The sequence below is a fragment of the Camellia sinensis genome, chromosome 12 (assembly GCF_055761805.1).
Source record: "Camellia sinensis isolate YWXY chromosome 12, ASM5576180v1, whole genome shotgun sequence".
Taxonomy (NCBI): Eukaryota; Viridiplantae; Streptophyta; class Magnoliopsida; order Ericales; family Theaceae; genus Camellia; species Camellia sinensis.
In genome coordinates, this window is record NC_138972.1 from 111,103,044 (window position 1) to 111,109,119 (window position 6,076).

General features: G+C 35.0%; 1 long non-coding RNA gene across 1 annotated transcript; it reads left to right on the top strand.

Annotated features, from left to right (window-relative positions):
• The first annotated feature begins 831 nt into the window (after positions 1–831).
• Positions 832–5,646, top strand: LOC145804247 (uncharacterized). The gene is made up of 5 exons (XR_014345876.1): positions 832–1,019; positions 1,137–1,232; positions 1,326–1,422; positions 5,307–5,337; positions 5,501–5,646. It is a non-coding gene; the product is annotated as an uncharacterized LOC145804247 (long non-coding RNA).
• The last annotated feature ends 430 nt before the right edge of the window (positions 5,647–6,076 follow it).

Sequence of the window (6,076 nt, forward strand, 5' to 3'; positions counted from 1 at the left end):
AATCGGATCAAGATGTAGACCTTGAAGCACTCTACCTTTTTCTCAAAGGTACTAGGGTGAAGAGATCAACAGATCTAGATGAAATCAAAGAGAGAATGTGAGTTTTAGAGAGAGAAACTCAAGATCTAGCTTTTTGAAAAGTTTTAGAGAGAGAGAGATATGAAAAAGTGATTCAAAATGTCATTTTCACGGACTGATATACAAGCAGTCTGCTCGAGTGTGGAAAGTGACGCTTGAGCATCAGACACAAAGTTCTGCTTGAGCATGAAAAGTAGCGCTCGAGCATAGGAAACGCACTTCTAGAAGTTTTGCAAACGAAGGACCCCGCTTGAGCGTGAGACTGGATGCTCGAGCGTCCAATGCACTTTCCTGATATTTGCAGGTCTGCAAAAATACTGAGAGTTGACACATCCCACTTAAGCGCAAGAACGGCCGCTCGAGCGGAGGAGAAAAATTTATGAAGCCCGCTCGAGCGCAAGAATGCTCGCTCGAGCGGAAGATCCAAAATCTAGACATCACGGGTTTGGAAAAAACAAGCAACCAATCTGTTCCAAACGCATAATTACAACCCGATAACCAAAATAAGAGAGAAGACAAGGGAAATAATATATGAATAACTATTCAAAACCATACTATCCCGAGTCTGGAGTACAACAAGTAATGGGTCAAAACCAGAACCGCTATATAAAAAGTGTTAAATTTTGAGAGAAGAGCGTTGTTAACATTTCATACATACCTAATTTAATGTTCCTTTTGTGCAATTTCTGTTAATTTACATGACATCTATAATAGAACATGGTCTAATGACACTAATTTTCACTTCTAGGAATGGAATTAAGCAGAGGAAGAATATTCTTGGCAAGATGGAGTGTTGAGCACTAATTGCCCTATCCCTCCAAACTCAAACTTCACTTACAAGTAGCAAACCAAAGATTAGATTGGAACCTTCACATACTTTCCATCAACTCTAATGCACAAAGTTGCTGAGGAGGACCAATCCAGCTTGAAAAGTTGTTCAGGTAATCAATATTATTTTCTCTAATTTTATCATACTTATATTTATGCTAATGGTTGTTCAACTTGATCATAACACTTTATATGTAGTTTCTAATAATAATAAAAATACTTTCATGTAGTTCCCGCAACAACCCACAAATATGGAATGTGAGTTTTATGTAATGAGGTAAATTAAAGACCTCATTATAGATCAAACCATCCTAAGAAAACAAAGTGTGAGATAAATTTTAACTTTTATTACTATATTCTATTCATGATACTTGTACATCTTTTTCATTAGTTAATTGTTTCTAAATAACCTCTTGCAGTTCAATGGAACAAAGACTTACATGGAAACTGAACTTGATGAAGTGCGAGTTGAATGGATTAATTTCGTCCTAAAGAATATGAGTTGTAATCTAACATGTAAGTATGATATAACTTTCGTTCTTTAAATTGCTAAAAAACAATTTCTTTAGTTTGTGTGGAATACACAATCACTTCAAGATTTCATTGATCACTACTTCATTCCTGAGTTTCCAGATTGATCACATCACAGCCACTAGTTTTATGACTTTAAAATATCTGGCCATGCACTGAAGATTTTTATTTTGGATTTGTTGATTCTATGTATATGTCATATCTATATGGTAATCCAAACATTTTGTACTAGTAACAGTCAAAGTGGTTCTTCCTTTATCTTTTCTAAGACTAGAATAGTCTCTACAAATAGTAAGTTTATTCATATGCTTCTAGCAGTCTCTAAATTAATTTGTATTTTCATTTTTTAGGTCAGAAATTGCTTGGAGAGACGTAAAATATTGTCAAAGAATTCAAGAATTTTGTGGTTCAAGTTTTTTCATTTTTTAATATATGTTATCACAGTTAAAAACTTTTTATTAATTCCTTTGTATATACTTTTGAACATTAAACTTTCATTTATGAAATATATGATGTTATTCCATTCAATATGTGGTTGTGATTCAAAGGATAGTATATAATGTGTATTGCATTATTCAAATGTGTGTACAAAAATAATTTTGATTATTCTTCAAATATGTCGAACCCTTTTTTTATCACACGCATTAACTATGATGAGAAATGCATATAACGTATGATCTTATCTCATTATTAATCACAGGTTTTATTAGATATTAATCACATTTAAAAGTTGTGATCTAAATATTTATTATCATAGGTTTTATTAGTTATTAATCACACTTAAAAGATGTGATTTAAATATTTATTATCATAGGTTTTATTAGTTATTAATCACACTTAAAAGATGTGATCTAAATATTTATTATCACACGCAAAATGTGTGATGAAATCATCTTTTAATGACACTCAAAATGTGTGATTATCACCCTTTTAATCACACTCTCAAAGATCACACTTCGACAAAACTTAAAACGTATGATTAAATAACATACATTACACATAAAAAGTGTGATCTATTTATGATTTTGTAGTAGTGAGCCTAAATTGAGATGGGCTCCGGATACCGATTGAGGTGTGTCCGGCTGGAAATGCGTTCTTTGCCGGGTGGTGATTCATTTCGTATATTTGGTTGTTCAAACCATTTTTTGAGTGAATGCGAAATTAACTCCGAAAGAGGCTTCGGCAACACAGTAGTTAAATGAATTCAAATTGAATTGGTCTTTGGTTTTTTCATCAACAATGAGTTCACAAGCACCCAAATCTTTAAGATCAATCTTCATCAACAATGAACTCATATTCCCAAATTCAATCTTCACAACCCCTCTCTCAACCCCCATTTCTAATTCTTTAACAAAAAAATCAAACAACAATGAGTTCACAAGCACCTAAATCTTCAAGATCTTCAAAAACCCAGAACCAACCTTTAAGATCATATTCTTCTTCATGGTTGAGCTGAAGCAAAGAATCCTCACTTCTCTCTCTAAGCTCTCCGACAGAGATACGCACCAGACCGCCATTGAAGACCTCGAAAAGATCATCCAAAACCTCTCTTCTGAGGGCGTTTTGATGCTCCTCAATTGCCTTTATAAATCCACCAATGACCCAAAACCCACGGTGAAGAAAGAGTCTCACCGTCTCCTCACTGTCCTCAGCGCTTCCCATGGCAATTCTATGGTGACACATTTGACGAAAATCATTGCCCACATTGTGAAGAGGCTCAAAGACTCTGATTTGGGGATTAGGGACTGGTATCGCAATGCGATTGGGGCGCTTTCGTCACAGTATTTGAAGGATGAGGGAGAGAATGGAGGGTCTTGGGTCGATGGTTGTGCTATTTGTGAAGCCATTGTTTGAGGCTATGAATAAGCAAACAAAGAAAACAAATTTTCTGGATTACCTTGCCGGTCAATCGGTCGGACTTACATTGGGCTTAATTATTTTTTTACTCCAGAATATACTTTATTTTTATTTGTATTATTTTAATTTATAATGTTTAAAGTGTATTAATTTAATTTTAAATATATAAAAATATTCTAACTTACCTCTTCTTTTTTTTTAATTATATATATATATATATATAAATTACCCATAAATCTAGGTTACATTAGGTTCAAGAATTAATCTTATTTAATGAGAAAGACAAGCAATGAAAATTCGGCAGAAAATTTGCCTACTATTTGGCGTTGATCAGTGATGGCTAGCAGCAACAGTTTGGTGGCCATGAATTAGTTGAATAGATATGTAACATTTGATAAATAGACAAACAATTAAGTTTTTGAACATATAGTAGAGAAAATTAGTCTAAGGTCCCTATCTCATTTTTAGTAATGGATAAGGTCCACAATATTTTTTTGTGATGTGTAAGATCCCTCAACCTTGACCCCCATATATCACAGAGAAATTTGATTCTCTTCCACCCAACTTTCAAAACCCCCTCTTTCCCTCTCTCTCTCTCTACACACATATATTGAAGTCAATCTACAATAATCCGCCTCTGCCATCTCCAGATCTACAACGATCCACCGTCGTTGTCTTCAAATCTACACCGATCTACTGCCATCTCAGCTATTGGTCTCCGATCAAAGTCTCACGTGGTGTTGGCTTCAGTCAACAAGGCGCAATCCGAGCTCCCTTCCCACCAAAAGAAGATCTTCAAGGTCGATGATCACATTGGCGTTGTAATCGCCGGACTTACTACCGCCAGTGCCACTGCCGCCGCCTAGGGTTTTGACTGTTTCAAAGTACCTGCAACACCATCATTATGGCTGCAAAACTCAACCTGACTCTCTTTAGAGTTGAGGAAATGGGGTGAGGAGATGGAAGAGGTTGTATCGACGCAGACGGAGTAGACGAATCCACTCAAAGAGTGAGAGAGATAAGCGATGGGTGAGAGCAACGTCGGATATCTATTGTGATGAGACAGAACGCGGCGACGTTGTAGAAATGGCTGTCGAAGTCGGGTTTTCCGCTATAGAAAATGGCAATAAAGAGAGTGGAAGTAGGAGAGAGAGGGCTTGTTGTCTTGAAGAATATTAGGAAGGGAGAGAAGTTGCTCTTCGTACCTCCCTCGCTATTCATCACCGCCAATTTGGTATGATTTGGATTTTTACTCTCCATTTTTGTTTGTGTTTGTATTACATGGAGTGTTAATTCTCATATTATTGAGTTGATTTGAAATGGAGAACAATGAATTGCTTTGTATTTGTAAAGTCTAATTTCAAAAATTAACAATTTTGTTCAAGTTGTAGTTTCAAAAATTAACAATTTTGTTCAAGTTTGGAGATGATGAGATGGTGATTGTTCACTCAAAGACTTTAGGGTTTATGCAGATTATATGTGAATTTTCTCTAGATTTAGTCACTGTGTGAATTTTCTTTGGATTTGGCTATTGTGTGAATTTCCTCTAGATTTAGTCATCGTGTGAATTTTCTCTGGAAAACTCAGGGATGTGTTGGTTCCTTTTTGATATTTGGTTGCTTCAGTTTCTCTATTAATTTGTTTACTTGCTCAGATATTAGAAGAGAAAAACAATGAAAAATGTGATTTTGAATGGATTTTCTCTGGTTTGATAATGATTGGGTATATATTGATCTTGAGGTTCCTTTTTGATTAATGTTCTCTGATTGAGTCAAAACACAATTTTCTCTGATTTGATCAAAACACAGAGAAAATTATAAGCAAACCAGAGAATTTGGGAAAATGAGGAATGAAGTTGGATGAGAAGGAAGAACTGCCATTTAACACTCTCGTGTGTGTAATTTTCTCTGACATGTTTAATTTTCTTTGCCATATGTAATTTTCTCTCTGCTACGGCAAATCCTTGACCCTGCTGTGCTCGGCCGATTATCCAACTTTCTCTCTTGGATTAGCCCCTTGCTACGTGCTTTTCATCGGTACATGGTAAGTGTTTCTATATTTAGGTGTTTAATTTGTTTTGTTTTTTTTCTCTTCTCTCTCATTTGTTTCCTACATTTTATCAACTCTTATGAACTTAAGCTATACAATTTCAGTAGAAAACTATGTTTCTTACATTGTTCATACATATTTCATACAATTCATGTAGGGAGTTGGGCAAAATTTCATGTGATTCAGAAAACCCCAAAAAATTCCATCGTTGGTAGATCATGATGTTCAATGTTCTGTACATTTCTCTTATTTGACGAGGTAACTTTCATTTGCTCTATTTGTATGTGCAAAATTTGATGTGTACACTAGAAGCAAGATCACTTCGATCGACATTAGTGCACCTGTTATTTAAATGTCTTACAGTCCAGACAAAATTGGTCAAAATAGTGGTTGTTCAATTTTCTCTGGTTTGTTGTAGTCTAAATGGCTTACAGTCTGGTTTGATAAAAAAAACATAGAGAAAATTATGAGCAAATCAGAAAAAATTGGTCAAAAACACAGAGAAATTATCTGAAAAGTCCAGTCAGAGAAAATTGGTCAAAAACACAGAGTCCAAAGAAAATTTCTTTGGAGAGAAAATCTCTGGGAGGTCTAGAGAAATTCTCTGGGAAGTGCAGAGGAGAGAAAGAATTTCTCTGGGGTCAAATTTTTTCTGGATTGATGTTGAGGAACCTTAGACATTATGAAAATATTGAATGACCTTTATGCTATAAAATCTTAATACCAGAGACCT